The sequence below is a fragment of the Ovis aries genome, chromosome 23 (genome assembly GCF_016772045.2).
Source record: "Ovis aries strain OAR_USU_Benz2616 breed Rambouillet chromosome 23, ARS-UI_Ramb_v3.0, whole genome shotgun sequence".
NCBI lineage: Eukaryota > Metazoa > Chordata > Mammalia > Artiodactyla > Bovidae > Ovis > Ovis aries.
Genome location: NC_056076.1, coordinates 44,098,439 through 44,117,188, shown reverse-complemented (window position 1 = coordinate 44,117,188; position 18,750 = coordinate 44,098,439). Strand labels below are relative to the sequence as shown.

The 18,750-nt window shown below is 47.3% G+C and overlaps 1 long non-coding RNA gene across 1 annotated transcript; it reads right to left on the bottom strand.

The window, feature by feature from the left end:
• Positions 1–1,444: 1,444 nt before the first annotated feature.
• LOC132658475 (uncharacterized) lies at positions 1,445–11,196 on the bottom strand. The gene is made up of 2 exons (XR_009598156.1): positions 10,855–11,196; positions 1,445–4,835 (listed from the first exon to the last, which is right to left on the bottom strand). It is a non-coding gene; the product is annotated as an uncharacterized LOC132658475 (long non-coding RNA).
• Between the last annotated feature and the right edge of the window lie 7,554 nt (positions 11,197–18,750).

Below are 18,750 nucleotides of genomic sequence, written 5' to 3'. Positions count from 1 at the left end.
GCTGACCTCCTGACAGACCAGGGAAAGCTGACAATTTTTGTGGGTTAGTATCCAATTTTTATAGCCTCACGACAAAGAAAATTCCTGCTGGAAGGTTGGCATTAGGTGATTGGCTGGGGCACTATAGGATGTTTACTGGAGTGGACATCTTTGCCTAGTTGGGAGTCAGAAAGCTTGTTAGTGATGATCAGGGGCTTTTGGCAACAGTTACAAAGGGGCTCAGCCAACTTCAGAGGTGACCTTGCTTCTGGGCTCCTCTTCTGTGGCCTTGGTGCAAGGCCTCCCACCTGTGACCTTGGGGCAGGACTCAACAAGACCGAACCCTGCTTCAGAGTGACAAGCCTTGTGGATAATCCCAGAGACAGGTTGTGAGACAAGCCCTGGTAAAAGGAGGTAAGTGAATCTCCCTAAAAGGAGGCTCAGTGAGCTGGCCCCCAGAAGTGAGAAATGTGAACGTGCTGTGAATGGGCAGTTACCTGGGTGGGCAATGGGTACAGACCCCACTCTGTGGCCCCAGTCTGTCCTGGGTGGATTACTTCGCTTCTCAGAGCCTCGGCCTCCCAGTCTGCTTGTGAGGTGATGGTAGCATGGATTGATGAGTAATTTGCGCAGAACAGGCCAGAAAGAGGTCTCGTGGAAATTCCACAGAACACCATCAGTATGTGACTCACAGGCCATTTCCCACAGGTCTGTCTTCAGGATCCGGGGAGCAAATGTGAGCAGACTTGCAGCAGAGCCCAGGATAGGGTCAGTTTGGTGGGTCCTCCTGTTTCCTGAATCTGAGAGGGAGCAGGCTCCTGGGGGCAGTGATGGTTCATCTCACACCCAGAAGCATCCAGACCTCAAGGCCCAGCGGCCCCCCCCCATATCCCCCAAGTCCAGTTTCTGGGCCCCCAGGAAGCAGTCGGGACAAACCAGCCTCCCCCTCGGCCCTTTTCCACCCAGAACAAGCAAGGAGAAGGCCGTCATTAGGGAGAAGCGGGGCCAGGGGGAGCGGGGGGGTTGTCCCATGTGGGAAGGGGACATGGGGCAACTTGTATACTTGGATGTCCACACGAGGAATGTGAATCTGTGGGACTTGGGCACCAGGAGGGGCAGACAGTGGGCCTGAGTAAGCAGAGCAGGGCTTGGGGGCCGCCATGGAGAAGTGCATCGAGCTTGGCCTGTGCCATTGGCCTTGGCTCTCCTGGGTCCCCAGGGAGGAGGAATTGAGCAGTGTTGGTGGAGTGACAACTCTCATCCCCAGGCCCTGCCAGCAGTGGCCCTTCAGGCTCTGGGTCGAGGATCCCATGGAGTGTGGGTCTCACTGTGCCCACCAAGGAGGCCTGGAGGACTTGGCAAGGAAGCACTGATGCAGGCATCACCTGTGCAGAAGCTTCCAAGTCAAGATCTGGTGGGAACTTTGGTCCTGCACATGGATTTCAAGTCCAGAACACACATCAGCTTCTAGCAGCTCAGTTTATTTTTTAGATACAGAGTCTTAAATCCAGTACGTCCACAGCCTGTGAAAAGGCATGTCTGATCTGGCTCCAAGTGCTGCTTCTGGGTCCCTCCTGACAACGCCGGCAGTCAGTGTCACCAAGTCAGACTGGAAATGGAGCCGGTGCTGCAGCTGTGGGTGCCCTCCACTCACCCCAGGCAGGTACCACCGTCCCCTCACAGGCTGTCACCAAGTTAAGTCCTATGGACCCTGCTCAGGCCCTACCCTGGCTAGAGGGTCTCTGTCTCAATAGGGAGAGTTTCCTTTTTCCATTCAGGTTCAAGTAGGTGATTATGAAACCAAAGCTGAGACCAACACAGCACAGGCTTTATTCAGTGGCCAAAGAACAGAGAAGCAGGAACTAAGGTCACTGCTTAACTTCTTGCCCACCTGGAGAAAGTGGTTTGATTTTAAACAGTAAAGGCAGAGAGAGGAGGGGTGAGCCTAATGCTGAGGAGGCAGGTATGTCTGAGGGAAGGGCAGGGTTTTTCGGAGTTAGTGGGGTACCACCTCCTTTTTACCTTTTTTTGGTTCTTCATGTTGGCTTATGAAGCTTCCCTGGTGGCTCAGAGGGTAAAGCGTCTGCCTGCAAGGCGGGATCCCTGGTTCGGGAAGATCCCCTGGAGAAGGAAATGGCAACCCCTCTGGTACTCTTGCCTGGAAAATCCCGTGGATGGAGAAGCCTGGTACAGGCTACAGTCCGTGGGGCTGCAAAGAGTCGGACGTGACTGCGTGACTTCACTTTCACTTTTTTTCATGTTGGGTCATGGCCACCAGGAGGTGTGTCACTTGATATAATGATTGAGTTAGCAGCGAGCGGTGATATGAAGTGAGATCTTAAATTCCCTGCCCAGGAATTGAACCTGGAAAGCCTGGATGAGAACCAGGAATCCTAGACACCAGACCAACAAGGGATCTTTGCCCCCAGTGAAAAATATATTTATCGCAGAGGCAGAAACTGTAAATGCAGGTATAAAATTATTAGAGACTTAGGAAAACAAGTGGTACAGCACACAGAGAAATGGTTTGTTAAGAGAGAAGCACAGCAGGGAAAGGGTATGGGCGAACCCCCTAGTGAGGAGCAACTTCTTCCTGATCTTTGTCTTCCTTCAGGCCAGTTACCTGGTTTCTTTTCTCACACCTGACCCACCCTGGGACCTACCCCTGGGTGCACACTCACCCCTCAGCCGAGATGGATCTTGAAGTGAAGATTTCTGGGAGGAGCAAGACTCATTATGGCCTGGCATTATCTCTTGAGTTTGAGCCACAAGAAGCCTTTCTGTGCATGTGTAGAGTCTCCCTTGTCCCAAAAGAGGGAGAGGCAGAGATCCCTGAATCCTTTACACATACAGGGTTTTGTCCCCTCTTTGTCCTTACCTTGACTATTACCATAAGGTGTTTACAAGAGACAAACAATGGCTATTTACTCTCTGTTGTTACTTCCATTTTGGAGGGCAACCAGGAGGCTCACTGTAAATACCTAGACTGAAGCCCACCTCTCTCTTCTCTCAGAAAAGCTAACAGTTGTTAAGTATCCTGAAGCCCACTTCTTTGTGTCCTGTGACATGCAAACAGGCCAGGTATAAATGTCTAATCTGGAGCCCATCTATCTCCTACATCAATAATATAGTAAAATCAACTTAAAATGAGACAGGTTGTGAACAAGAACACCCCTAATATAGGAGGGTTCAGACGCTGCTACAGAACCACCTGATCCATTCCTGACAACACTGAGTGGAGGGAGGGGGGCATTCAGACAGCAGGGCAGACAGTTTGTTCTGGGTGCTCATGTGGGGAGCACAGCAACAGGGGCTCAGCCTGCAAACCCCAGAACTACTTGCAGATCGGCTCCAGAACTACTCCTGGAGTGGCAGAGAGAAGGGATGTCCCTCCTGCTAGACATGGAGGAAGGGGGTGGGTCTGCCGGGCCACCTCACCTCTGGGACTTGCTGGGAGGCTCCAGGCTGGTGTGCTCACAGCTGAGACAGGCCTCAGGGTGCAGTGGGGATGCATGGGTGGGACGGGCCCTGAGCCAGTCACTCACGACCCTTCATGCCCCTCTTCCCTCGAGGGTATCTAGGGTATCTCTTCCCCCAGTGATGAAGGGCAGAACCCTGACAGTCACCCCCAACCCCCGTCCCCCAGGGAAGCTCACTAGAGACTTGGCACCTAGCTGGGGGCTGGTCACATGGTGGTGTCTGCCCTCACCCTCCAAATGCCAGTGCCCAGAAGCAGAGCTGAGGCTCAGTGTGAACCTAGTGTTTAGTGCAAACAGCATAGGTGCAGGGGGCTGTCTGTAATGGGAAGGGGGCTTTAGATCAGGGCAGGGTACTTCTCACCAGCTGCATGAGCTTCCTGGGGCAGCTGTGACAAACGAGCACACACACAGGCTCAGAACAAAAGAAGCCTGGCCTCTCTCAGTCTTGGAGACCAGATGTCTGAGGTCAGGGTATCCCAGTGCTGCGCCCCCTCCAGAGGCTCCAGTGGAGGGTCCTTCCCACCTCTTCCAGTTTTTTGGGCTCCAGGCATTCCTGGGCTTGTGACCACCCTCCTCCCATCTCTGGCTCCATCTTCACCTGGTGTCTCCTCTGTGTCTCCATCTGTTATGCCCTCTTTGATTGAGGGCCACCCAATCCAGGATGACCTCATTTCCAGATCCATAATCAATTACACCTGCACAGACCTACTTCCAAATAAGGTTCCATTCACAGATTCTGGGGTCATGTCGTGGACATAGCATTTGGGAGCCCCCCATTCACCCCCACTATAGCACCCAGTTCCCAGACACCAGCCTGCCTTCCTCAGGACAGTGTTCAGTCTGTTGACACTCTGTCTTCCTGCATGGAGGCGTCTTTTGTTTCTCACTGTAACTTAGTGAGGCCGGGCGGGGGGGGGGGACCCTGTAGGCTCACCTCCCAGTGATTCCAGGGACCATGCTGAGTGTCCTCCCAGGAGTGCCGGAGCTTTGCCAGGGCGTGCATATTCTGTACTGACCACTTGGTGGTCAGGCACCTGCACAGGCTGGACTGGTCCCATCGACAGCCTGCTGCTCCGTGTGCGGGCCTCCAACTGTGATGTGTGGACCCACAAGATCGGTGGGAGCCCTCCTGCCTGCCCTGGGGCCTCCAGCTCCTGACAGACCCACCAGTCCTGGTGTGGGCACCCGCATCCAGTCATGGACTCCTGCTCCTGCCGTGGACACTCCATCCCATCGGCCCCCAAGAGAGAGGGATGAGAACTTGGCCATGAAGAAGACAGGGCAGTGGCGGGCTCAGACTCCAGGCCTGGAGATCAACCTTCTTCTGTCCTCCAGGTCAGTGCTAAGAAGTCTACAGAAGCTAAGCCATGGATCCACCTGCACATAAACAAAAACCCAGAGTTAAAGAGCCTGTCAGCAGAGTGGAGAAGACCAAGCAGAAGTCAGCCCAGCAGGAGCAGAAGCAGACAGAGAGCAGAGGTCTGTGCCCTCAAGAGTCACGACAGGACTGGGGCACCTGGGAGCTGCTTGTGGCTTCTGTGAACAGATGCAACCTCCTGGAGAGTGAGTCAGCCCTGTGTTCACAGCACATGAGACCCTAGAGGCTTGGTTGTGTTACCACTGTTGAGCTGAAACAGCTCATTAGGAGCTTTACACAACTAGACAAGAAGACATTCATCTTATTCCTACAACTGGATTAATCGGAACTTCTGCATACAACTTGCCTCACTAGTTCCTCCAATCTGAATTGCCCCTTGCTTGCCAAAGAGACTTCTATTCTTCCAAGATAATAGATTCTCTATTTTTAAAACTTTGTGTGGGGAAAAAAAATCAGTGTTTCTTGTGAAACTAAATCTTCTCCAAAAATGCAAATAAAATATTAATAAAAAAGAAGACAAAGACAGAGCCGGCCCTGACTGCAGCAGGTGTAGACAAGAACTGGGGATACTTAGATACCTGTCCCCCAAGGGCCCAGAATGTGATGTCTGACCTGTGAGGGCTCTGACTAGAGGGGTCTGCCTCCACCTGGGCTCACCTGGGGGTCGCGGCAGGGAGAGCGTGTCCTCAGGTGACTTTCCAACTTGCCCCACCCCAGCTTCATCCCCCAGCCCACTCTACCCCATTAACAGTCTTTAAATGGTGTCTTTCACCCAACAGGCCTGCGTGGGAGGTTTTAACCCTGAATGAAGGTCCAATGAACAGTGTCCCATGTGTCCTGCATGTCTTGGGAAGGGAAGGAGCCTCACTCTCATGGTCCTGCCCCGTGCACCGGGGCGGGTGGTGGAGGTGGGGGTGCGGCAGCCCCAGGCTCTGTTCTGACAGAAGCTCCCTTTCTGTGGACAAGCCTTCTCCTTATCCTCCCTGGAGACTCAGGAGGCCACAGCATGGGGGCACGTGCGGCACTAGGACCCCACCCTAGGAAGTTTCTCAGAGGCAAGGACCAGGCCTGCAGGCTGAGGGGAGGAGGGAGCCAGCCTCTTGGTGATGTAAGGGGCTAGGATGCCTCATACCCGGGAGGGCCTTGGACTCAGCTAACTACCACCTGGCCCTCCCCTGGTAGAGGGGCTCTCCAGATTCCACAGGCCCAAGACCCCCCACTTCTGACCCCAACTGCAGAGTCAAGGTCCCAGAGACCCCCTCCCAGCTGCTTTTCTTGGAGGCTCCCAAAAGTCCCCGAAGCTGTTATACTTGGGGTTAGTTATGGTGAAGGATGCAGGTTGAACTCAGTGAGGACAGAGGTGAGGAGCAGGGTCCATCCTCCTCAGCTGCAGCAGCTCAGGAAGATCACCTAAGTCCTGAGGTGCAGGATTTACTGGGGTCTGTCACAGCAACATGGTGCCACGACATGCCCAACCTTGGCCTCCAACCCCCACAGGAGACTCAGGAAGCCCCACCATGCACCATGCCATCAGCACAGAGCAGTCTGGAGCAAGGACACGCCTGTCAGACTCAAGGTGAACTCTGGAGCCAAGAGCAGAGGCATGGCCTCTCTGCAGGCAGGTGACCCCACACCAAACAGGCCCCGGTGCAGCGCCCGATCGGTGTGGCCAGCAGGGGGGCACATGGGTCAGCCAGTGTCCGTGTGCCTCAGCCTGTGACCACTGACCACATTGCCCTGCTCTGCTCACAGAGCGAGGCCAACAGACGAACAACAGGAAGGGAACAAAGCCAGCTCAGGGTCAGGCTGGGTTGGAAAGGGTCCCAGGAGCGAGCACCAGGCCGCCCTTGACCCGAGCCAAGAGCTGATGTCCACGCTATGGTCAGTCACATCTCCCCACATAGGGGAGGGCTGCCTTTCCCATGTCCTAGGGCAGGGTCATGACTGCGTATACAGCGGGAGGCACAGCAGTGCACGCAGCAGGCCTGATGCCTGCCCTCCTCATACAGTCGGAGCCTGGTGAGGGTGGAGCGACCCTACAGGACCCGAGCCGATCCCCCATAAGGATGTTGGGGTGAAGCGTTTAGGAGCATCTGGAGGGAACCCTCACCCTTCAGCACAGGTGACTGAGGACACGACCAAGGGTGGGCAGGAAGGGGAGCCCAGGGAGGGTCCTGGGTCATCCCTGATTCTGCACGAGGGGTGTGGAGCTGGGGGTGAAGGGGATGGGGGCAAGAAACTGATCCCTCGATGGCAAGGAGACAGATAATCCCCGGCAGAGAGGGAAGGGGAAGACTGTGCCCAACAGGAGGACGAAGACACCGGCAGGTGGCGCTGCAGGCACAGGTGCCAGGGCTGCTTCCTGCTGGGGCGGCACCCCACCCCCCACCCCTGCACCCCTGCACCCCTGGGAACCACGCGGAGTCCAGCTAGACGCGAGCCAGGAAGAAAAGGGAAGCCCCATCCACACTGCTGAACACAACACGGGAGGCCTTCACAGTCCTCTTCACCTGGCGCGGGAAAAGGGCAAATGGAGAGAGACAGGGCTAAGGTGGGAAGTGTGGGCACTTGGAGCCTAGAGAGGAGGGTTTCCGAATGAGGCGGTGAGGTCACAGGGAGCGGGAGAGGGGCAGGGTGACGCCAGTGGGCCGGTCAGTGAGTGCTCGGCAAGGCCTGCGTCCTCCCTGAGGCCACCCCGATCCAAGGCGGTTTTCTGTCTGCCTGGTTCCCTGAGGCTGGATCTTTGTGGGGACGCGGGCCTTCACGCTGTCTCTGAGGGAGCGAGGTGGACCCTCAGTCCCTGGGCTGTGGATGGTCGAGTCCTCTGGGTGTCATGTCTCTTCTTGGGGGTCACTAGGGCCTTATCCTCACTCCGAGGGGACGGAAGGGGAGGGATGGAGCTGTTCCAGCCCAGCTGTTCCTGGGCTCTTGGGGAGGGCCTCTCTGGCCAGATTCACAGGCCTCAGTCACCACTGTCCACTGGATACCCGCCTCCAGGAAAGGACCTGTCCTGTGAAACAAGGCACCTGGGTCGGGGGGGAGCGACTCAGATGGCCACACTCGGGCCAGGAGGTGGGATGGGGGTGGCCTGCAGCCAGCTGTCATAGGCACAACACTGTGGCTTCTTTCCGAAGCCTGAGATGCCCGGTGGCAGGGGGTGGGGGGAGAGGTAGCCATAACAGGGAAGAGTAGAAGGTTCTTGGACCCTGGGTTCCCACCCCCCCAGGAAGAGTGGGGGTTATGTCTAGAGGGGAAGCGGCCAGTGACCGTCCTGGGTTTCAACAAGCCCAGCGTCCCTCCCCCACAGGCCAGATATCTGTTTCTCGAGCCCCCATCACACATACCAGACCCTGGGGGGAGTGGGTATTGGAACAGGGTGCTTGTCTCAGGCCTGGAGCCTGAGGTCCGGGTGTCGGGCACCGGCTCCTCCTGAAGGCTCTGTGGTCAGTCGGCCCCGGTCTCTCCCTGCCCGTCTCTACCTCCTGCTCTCATCTTGCCTTCTCCCCCATGAGTTCTGCTCCCTCCTCACACACAGGTCAGTGACCTCATCTCAGCCCAGGGGAGTCCATGATCCTGGGGCCTCTTGAGGTAACAAATCCTGGGGGTCAACACAGCTTGTGGGGACATGTGGCGGAGGTGATGCTCCAAGGCCGGAATCCAGGAGCCTTGTGGAGGAAGTGGTGTGCTGACTCAGGGAGAAGGGATGGACAGGCAGAGGCAGGAGGGATGCCAATGGGGGTGGTCACCCTTGCCCTCTGGGGAGTGAGGAGTCTCTAGAGGGTGGGGCAGGAGCTGGCAGGACAGGCATGTCACAGGAGGGCAGCCTGAACCCTATGTGCAGGGTCTCAAAACAGCAACCATAACCCATAACCCAGCTCTCATGCCACTCCCAGCCCTGATGCCAACCCTCCAAACCAACACCAAGAAAAATCTAATCAAATCACACAAATACATCAGAAAAGTAAAACTACACCAGCATACTTTATGAACACAAAAATCCTCCCCAAAACTAGAGCAGCATGAAACCAACAGAACATTGCATGAATGATGCCATAAGCAAGTATCTCGACATCAAAAGTGGCAGGTTGTTTCACATGTTAGAACCAAGCAACAGAGTGAACCACGTAAGGGCACGATGTAAAAACAGACTACCATATCAATTACTGCAGAAGAAACTATAATCAAACCCTAATGCTAGCTCATGACACAAACACTCAAGAAAGTAGGAATAAAGGAATATTTGTGCAATATTGAAAAGAATAATATACAAAGCTATAGCAAACTCCATGCTGCTGCTGCTAAGTCGCTTCAGTCGTATCCGACTCTGTGCCAACCCACAGACAGCAGCCCACTAGGCTCCCCCGTCCCTGGGATTCTCCAGGCAAGAACACTGGAGTGGGTTGCCATTTCCTTCTCCAATGCATGAAAGTGAAAAGTGAAAGTGAAGTCGCTCAGTCGTGTCTGACCCTCAGCGACCCCATGGACTGCAGCCTACCAGGCTTCTCCTCCATGGGATTTTCCAGGCCCGAGTACTGGAGTGGGTTGCCATTGCCTTCTCCAAGCAAACTTCATGCTCAGTGTTAAAAACTGAAAGATTTACTCCTGAAATCAGGAACAAGGCCAGGAAGCTGACTTTCACCACTGTTATTCAATAGGGTACTGGAAGTTCAACCTAGAGTTTTAAGGAAAGAAACAAAATTTTCATGTGTGAATGGAAAAATTAAAACTATATCAATCAACAATACAGATCACACCATCTTACAGATAAAACTTCCTAAAACAACAAAAAATTATTTGACTAGTCAACTAATTCAGTAAAGTTACAGGAAAAAATATTAATTCATAAACATTTATCTTATACATGTACATAGCAATAAATAATCTGAAAAAGAATTTATAAAAGCAAGTCCACTTTAAATAATGTCAACATATATATTTAGGAATATATTTAATCAAATACAAAATTTGCTTTTATGTTTGTAAAGTTGTCTATACATTTGAAATTACTGGTATGTAAATTACTTTTCAAAACACCATATCAAAACCATTCCAGAAAAACAGAAAGTATCAAACTTCCAGATAGAGGCCAAGACATACTCAGATCCAGTTCACCCAAAGTCCACATGAGATTTAGAGGCACTGTGGGAAAATCATATTAGGAGCCACTGTTTTCTGTGTTGTGGATGACCTAGATGTGGTAGAAACAGTGGAATTTTGGAATTCCAATTTTCTACATCATTCCAGCAAAAAAATTAGAAATGAATTCAGTAAAGATGCAAAATCAATATATACAAATCAACTGCATTTCTAAACACTAATAATGAGCCATCAAAAGGAGAAAAAACAAAATTATTTACAACTGCATCAAAAAGAACAAAATACCAAGGAATAAATTTAACAAAGGATGTTAGATACCTGCATGCTGAAAATTTTACAATGATGAATAAATTGAAGAAGATACGAATCACTGGAAAGATACCCCTGCTCATGAAATGCAAGAATTATTATTGTTAAAATGTCCATTCTACCCAAAGTATACAGTGAAGGCAAGCCCTCCTAAAATTCCAATGAAATTTTTCACAGAAAAAGAGCAAATCCTTCTAAAATTTGAGTGGAATCACACAGGATCCCAAAGAGCTAAGAGGACCCTGAGAAAGGAGACTAGGCAGGAGGTATCTCCCTCCAGACTTCGCACTGCATTTGGTGAAGCTACAGTCACCAAAACTGTGAGCGCAAGAAGAGGCACACCGCCCAGAGGAACAGGACAGACAGCCCAGAATTCAGCCCACACGATGGCTCTGTTAACCTATGACAACGGGTCAATGACTCACCAAGGGGAAGGGTAAACAGTGCTGGGAAAACCGGACACCACATACCAGAGAAAGAACTTAGACCTCATCTGCGCTGCACACAAAACTGACGAAAAACCCAGCTTTCCACACCAAGTCCCTCTAGATTGACTGAGAACAGCAGTCATTCACACAAAGACGTCTCTCCAAACTTCTCCGTTTTCCTCACCGTTGCCTCCCCGGGTTGCCTGGGTCGTCAACAAACGACCCAGCGTGGACGCAGCCCCGTGTTGGCCTCCCTGAGGCCAAAACCCAGGGAGTCGTAAGGGAACTGAGCTCCTGTCGGCAGAGAAGCCGACCCGGGGGTTCCAGATGGAAGCCCTGCGGTGTCTCAGAAGACACAGCTCCTCTCAGCTGCTGCTGCTGCTAAGTCGCTTCAGTCTTGTCCGACTCTGTGCGACCCCATAGACAGCAGCCCACCAGGCTCCCCCGCCCCTGGGATTCTCCCGGCAAGAACACTGGAGTGGGTTGCCATTGCCTTCGCCTCTCCCCTGCGCGGGGAGTCAAATCCACCGGAAAGCAGAAGTGCTGTGGGTCAGAGAGGTGAGTTCAGCGCCGCCCCGTGGTCACTGTGGGAGGTGCAGGCCATGCCTCCCTCACACTTCAAGGGAGACAGCACTCCTGCAGGCAGAACTGCTGAATCCCCTAACTGGAAATTCGAACTGAAATGGAGACAATAACCCCAAACTTTTCTAAAACTTAAAAGCAATGAATTGGAAACCATATGGATGAAATAAATGTAGGTACAAACTTTACAACTTACACCAAATGCACTCAAAATTATTCACGTTTTTGTTGTTTAGTCGCTAACTCATGGCTGACTGTTTTGTGACCCCATAGACTACAGCCCCCAGGCCACTCTGTCCATGGGATTCTCCAGGCAAGAATTCTGGAGTGAGTTGCCATTTCCTCCTCCAGGGGATGTTCCCAACCCAGGAATCAAACCCACGTCTCCTGCACTGACAGGTAGATTCTCTACCACCAAGCCACCAGGGAAACCCCAAATTATTCATAGACAAATTTTAAATGCAAAACTATTCAAAATTATAGAAGAAATATAAAAGAAAATTGACATGAGCTTGGGTTTGGTCGTGCAGATCACAAGCTTTGTAGTTTTAAAACACAACACAAAAAAAATCAATTAGAAAGTAAAACAAGGGATTCCATGGCCTTACTAAAATTAAAGATTTCTACTATGTGAAAGACCTGGTTCAGAAAATCAAAAGCACGATATAACTGGGAAAAAATATTTGCAAACAAAATATCAAATAATATTTGCAAACAAATATCTCAAAATATACAAAGAACTCTAACACAAGCAACCCCATTAAAAATAGGGAATCTCTATTCAATGGCTACTCCAGGATTCTTGCCTAGGGATTCCCTTGGACAGAGGCGCCTGGTGGGGCTGCTGTCCATGGTGTCTCACAGAGTTGGACATGACTGAAGTGACTTAGCATGCATGCATGCAGTGGAGAAGGCAATGGCAACCCACTCCAGTATTCTTGCCTGGAGAATTCCAGGGACAGAGTAGCCTGGTGGGCTGCTATCTATGGGGTCACACAGAGTCGGACACAACTAAAGTGACTTAGCAGCAGCATTCAATGGCTAAGTCAAAGATCTGTCTTGGTAACTATAACATTATACTTGAAAATATGTGGTTATTTTCAAATATCTTTTGATAATGATTTTAACATAATTCCACAGTGATAAGAGATAGACTCTGTATAATTTCAATACAAAATCATGAAAATTTTTGTACCTTGTTTTGTGGCCCTGGATATGTTCCAATGTCTCCTGGTTTATAGTCTATGGGAACTTGAATAGAATTTGTACCCTGCTGTTGTATGAAAATTTTATAAATCTTAATTATGTTGAATTGGTTCATAGTGCTTTTCAGGTCTACTATATCCTTCTACTTTTCTGTATATGCATGCTATTAATTTTTGAGAGTTTGATATTGAAACTCCAACTAAAAATCTGAATTTATCTACTTAAAAAATAATTGTAATATATAGTTGAACTATATGTAACTTTGTTTTGTATTTTCCAAGTCTCCTGTAAATGTATTATCACACTTTAAAATGTTTTTAATAAAAAAGAAAGAGAAAAAATAGGAAAACTCTTAAGTGGATACCTGGTCAAAGAAGATACATGATACACAAAACTATACCCAAGCCTGGGGTGGGGGGGGCAGAGAAAGAATGGTACAGTTCACCTTGCTGAGTCATGTGTGACCCTGGACTAGTCCTGTCCTTCCTGGAAGCCTCAGAGAGATGGAGAGGGAGGAAGAAAAAGAGAGCCAGTTATGCTTAAACCCAACTCTAACACTGACTGACCGCTCTCACTCAACTCTCACCACTTTCATTCAACATGATCTAGGCAGTCCTAGACATAGTAACTAGATAAGAAAAAGAACCCAGTGGCAGAGGAAAAAGTAAAACTGTCACTGTTTGTAGATGTTTTATATAGAAAATCCTTAGGAAGACTCCCCAAAGCAAATACAACTCATTGGAAAATTCAGTTAAGTTGCAAGATACAAAATAGTTATTGTTTAGTCACTAAGTCATATCTTACTCTTTGCAACCCCATGGACTGTAGCACATCAGGATTCCCTGTCCTTTACTATCTCCTGGAGTTTGCTCGAATTCATGTCCATTGAAATGATGCCATCCAACCATCTCATCCTCTGTTGTCCCCTTCTCCTCCTGCTTCAGTCTTTCCCAGCATCAGGGTCTTTTTCAATAAGTTGGCTCTTCACATCAGGTGGCCAAAGTATTGGAGCTTCAGCTTCAACATCAGTCTTTCCTTTAGGATTGACTGGTTTGATCTCCTTGCTATCCAAGGGACTCTCAAGAGTCTTCTCCAGCACCACAATTTGAAAATATCAGTTTTTTGGCACTCAGCCTTCTTTATAGTCCAAATCTCACATCCATACATGACTACTGAAAAAACCATAGCTTTAACTATACATACCTTTGTTGGCAAAGTGATGTCTCTGCTTTTATCAATTACGTGGCTATACGTTGGCAACAAACAATCAGAATGAGAAATTAAGACAAACAACCCTATTGACAATGACATTAACAAAATTAAATACCTAGGAACACATCTAAACCAGTAGGTAAAAGACCTATACTTGGAAAACTGGAAGACACTGAAGAAAGAAATTGGAAATAACACAAACAAATGGACAGATATAACGTGTTCCTGGATTGGAAAAAATTTGTATTGTTAAACTGATCCACACCCCATAGCAATCTAGAGATTTAGTGCCATTCCTATCAAAATATCAACGGAATTTTATGGAGAACTAGAACAAAGAATCCTAAAATGTGACAGAAAACACAGAAGAACTTGAATGGTCAATACAAAAAGAAGCACAGACTTGGACATATCACGCTCCCTGATTTCAAACTGTACTACAAATCTAGAATAATACTGACAGTATGGTATTGGGACAAAAGTATTGTCTAGATTCATGGAATGTTATTGAAAGCCCATAAATAAACACATGCATATATTCATCTATGACAAAGGAGGTGAGACTATACAATGGGAGGGAAGATAGCCTCTTCAATGAACAGTATTGGGAAAACTGACAGCTGCACGCACAATAATCAACCTGGAATCCTTTCTTGTACCATCTACAAAAGCAACCTCAAAATGAATCAAATGCTTCAATGTAAGGCCTGAAGCCATGAAACTCCTAGAAGAAAACATAGGCAGTACACTCTTTGACATCAGTCTTAGCAATATTTTCTGGCTCTGTCCCCCAAAGCAAGGGGAACAAAAGAAGAATAAGCCAATGGGACTCCATTCAACTGAAAAGCTTTTCAATGGCAAAGGAAAGCATCCACAAAATGAAAAGGCAGCATACTGAACATGACAAAATATTTGCAAACAATATATCTGAAAAGGGGTTCCTATCCAAAATAGATGAAGAACTCATGCAACAGAGCCTCCAAAAACCAAAAATCCATTTAAAAGTTGGAACTGAACGTTTTTCCAGAGTATGTACAGCTGGCCAAGAGACACATGAAACTATCTGATCATAAATATCACTTATCATTAGGGAAATGCACAGCAAAAGAACAATGAGATTATCACCTCACACCTTAAAAAATGGCTACCATCCAAAAGACAACAAATTACAAGTAGTAGCAAGGATTTGGAGGACCCGCATGCATTTTGTTGGCAATGTTCACTGGTACAGCCACAATGGAAAACAGTACAGAGGTTCCTCAAGAAATTAAGACTAAAACTACCATATGATGCAGGAGTCACACTTGGGGTATCTTTCTGAGGGAAACAAAAACACAGATTCAAAAAGACAGACACACCATTATGTTCATGGCAGCTTTACTGACAATAGCCAAGGCATGGAAGCCACACAAATGTCCATCAACTGACACATGGGCAAAGAAGTTTTCATACATATACATACAACCACAATGGTTTATGACGCAGTCACAGAAAAAATAATGATACCACAACAACACAAATGGACCCAGAGGGCATCGTGCTAAGTGAGATACAGCAGACAGAGAAAGAGAGACCTTATGATGTCACTGGTACATAGAAACTACGAAATATAACAAGTGAACAAACACAACAGAAGGGGACTCATCCCAAGAACATGCTGGTGGTTGGCAGAAGGGAGAAGGATAGGGGCATGAGTACAAAGGGTGAGAAAGATTAAGGAGTACTGAATTCCAGTTATGAAACAAATGTCACAGGGATGTAATGTACAGACCCTGTAATAACATTGTTTGGTGACAAATGGTAACTAGACTTATCTTGGTGATCATTTTATAATGCATAAAAATATAGAAGCACTATGTTGTGTACCAGAAAATTAATATAATATTGCCCATCAATTATAAAGCAATTTTTTTTGTAAACAGTGGGGGTAGAGAAAGGGAATCTCCTGGCGATTCAGCAGTTAGGACTCGGCGCTTTCACTGCGAGGGCCCAAGCTCAGTCCTTGGTTGAGGGATTAAGATCCTGCAAGATGTGTAGTATAGCCAAAAAATAATTAATTTTTAAAATAAATTTTAAGATGAAGAAAAAGTACTATCTTAAAAACCAGAAAAGTGTGCAGTGAGATTAAAAAGTAGATGTCAGATGAAACTTGAAAAGGGTGCAGGTTGAAATGACACTATCTGCTGAAGTTTAACTCTCAAGTGGCCCAGCCAAATTGAGAACTTGAAGAGGAGCAGCCATGGAATACTACTGGGATTTTTTTTTTTTTTTGGTTTGTTTAAATAGGCTTTTTTTTTCTTTTTTAAAGGAGTTTTGAGTTCACAGCGAAATAGGACAGAGAACAGAAAGGGGCTGTGTGCCCCCAGCGCTGCTGTTGCTTCTCCACCCTGTCACCCCCACCCCCTCCACACAGGCGCTCAGCTATCCCAACTATCCTCCAACATCCTGGTGTCAGTTACTATGGATGAATCCACATGGATACATCATGATCACTAGAGTCCAGCATTTACATTAGGCATCACTCCTAGCGTCATACATTCTATGGGTTTTAACAAATGTATCTCACCATGAACGTATCACACCCTACAGCTCCCTGCCATAAAATTCCTCCATGCTTGACCCATTTATTACCCCCCACCCCTCAACCCTGCCACAAACTCCTGGCTATGTACTGATTTTTCACCCTATCCATGGTTTGCCTTTTCCCAAATGTCATATGTAATTGGTACCCCAAGCTTTGCCCCTTTCCCAGACTGGCTTATTTCAATGAGTAAATATGTTAAGGTGCCCTACTTGTCTTGCCAAGACTCCATGCCTTTCAGCACCATTCTGTTGAATGGATGGAGTCCAATCTCTATGCCCATTCACCTTCTGAAAAACATCTTGGTTGCTTCCAAGTTCTGCCAGTGATGGACAAATCTGCCCTGCATGTCCAGAAGCAGCCTTATGTGTGCAGATATAAGCATTTGACTCATTTGGATCCATGGATACCAAGGAATTCAAGGACTGGATCATATGATAAGATCATGAAGAAAAGTGAAGACTATTTTCAAAGAACTATAAATACTCTGTGTTCTTCTGGAGGCAAACTGAAGCACTCAGTCTTTGAAGGCAGTGATGAGAAGCAATCTGGGCTCAAAGCAATCCAGCACTCACTCCCCAAGAGTGCAGAGGAGGATGACCATTCCTCGAGTGCTGTGGGACCTGCAGTCCCTTCATCACCTGGGACAGGAGGGACCACACAGGCACCCCACTGCACCAGCAGGGGCATGGGCTAGGTGGCTATAGACCTGTGTCAGATATATGATTTGCAACAGCATGTGCCATTTTGGATGGTGGATTCTTTTTCCTTTCTCCTTTTATCAGTTCAGTTCAGTTCAGTTGCAGTCATGTCCGACCCTTTAGGACCCCATGGACTGCAGTATGCCAGGCTTCCCTGTCCATCACCAACTCCCAGAGCCTGCTCAAACTCATGTCCATCGAGTCAGTGATACCATCCAGCCATCTCATCCCTTGTTGTTCCCCTTCTCCTCCTGCCTTCAGTCTTTCCGGGTCTTTTCCAGTGAGTCAGTTCTTTACATCAGGTGGCCAAAGTATTGGAATTTCAGCTTCAGCATCAGTCCTTCCAATTAATATTCAGGACTGATTTCCTTCAGGATTGACTGGTTGGATCTCCTTGTAGTCCAAGGGATTCTCAAGAGTCTTCTCCAACACCACAGTTCCAAAGCATCAATTTTTTGTTTTGAGGAAATCCGATTTACCTATTTTGTCTATTGTTGCTGGTGTCTTGGGTATCAGGTCTAAGAAATCATGGCCAAATCCAAGGTTATGAAGATTTACTCTAGGGTTTTCCTCTCGAGTTTTATAATGCTGACTTTTATATACAGGCCTTGGGCCCATTTTGAGTTAACTTTGAATATGGGGCAAGGTAAGAGTCCAACTTAATTCTTTTGCATGTGGCTATTCAGTGGTCCCAGTACAAAAATATCTTCTGTTTGAGAGAAGATATTTGCAAATGATGTGACCAAAGAGGATTTAACTTTCAAAATATACAAGCAGCTCCTACAACTCAATAACCACCACAACAAAAGACAGCAACCCAATGTTTCTCCAAAGAAGATATACAGAAAGACAACAGGCACATGAAAAGAGGCTCCATACTGCTCATTTTTGAGTGTCTCTTTTCAAGACGGAATCTGAGAAAATTTAGATGCTGTTGAACCCAAAGATTGACAATACGAAAAGGCATTATAGCAAATTTCTGGGATATTCATAAATACAAGTTACACGAGTATTATGTACATTAGATATGTGATTCACACTATATGTGCTATTGTGATATAATGCTACTATTATTCTAAATTATTTTTCTTAACTACAAATAAATTATAATAATATTCCAGGCTTTTGGAACAAAATTAATACCTCATGTTATTTACTCTCACCAGAGCTCTGACGAACTGCTGAAATTTTTGTTTTACTTTTTTATTTTTTGTTTTTAAATTTTTTATTCAATCCAACTAAAAATGACTACTTTGATGCTATGAAACTGTTTTTTGGTCAGTTTCTTAATTTTATTTTACAAATTCAAAAGCCACAAGAGTACAGAAGTTTCTTTTGCAACTGAATCACTGCTTCTAATAAAGAGTAATGAGAAACAAAGCATGTTGACAGTAAGAGGCTCAGTTAATAAATGGTGACAAAGGGCATGGGAGGCAGCCTAGAATGGTTCTACAGAAGGATTGGTAACGGTATGGGAAGATGGTCCCAGTTTCCTAAGTATTAAACGTGTATTTTAAGACAGTACATGTTGTCCATTTTTATTTTAACAAAAATGTAGATACAGTCTTACATAAAAAGGATAAATGGAAAGGTAGCCTTGGGCTTATCTGCAAGTGATAAATGCATGGGTTTTCTTGTTTTCGTTTCTTTCATTTTTCTAAATTTGTATGACATGTAAGAAAAATACTTGATGTATCTCTACTATTTTTATTATTGTGAACTTTTATCACTTCCTGAAAAGTGCAAAATATTATCAAAATCCTACCATAATATACGATTTAGACAGAAAACATTAAAA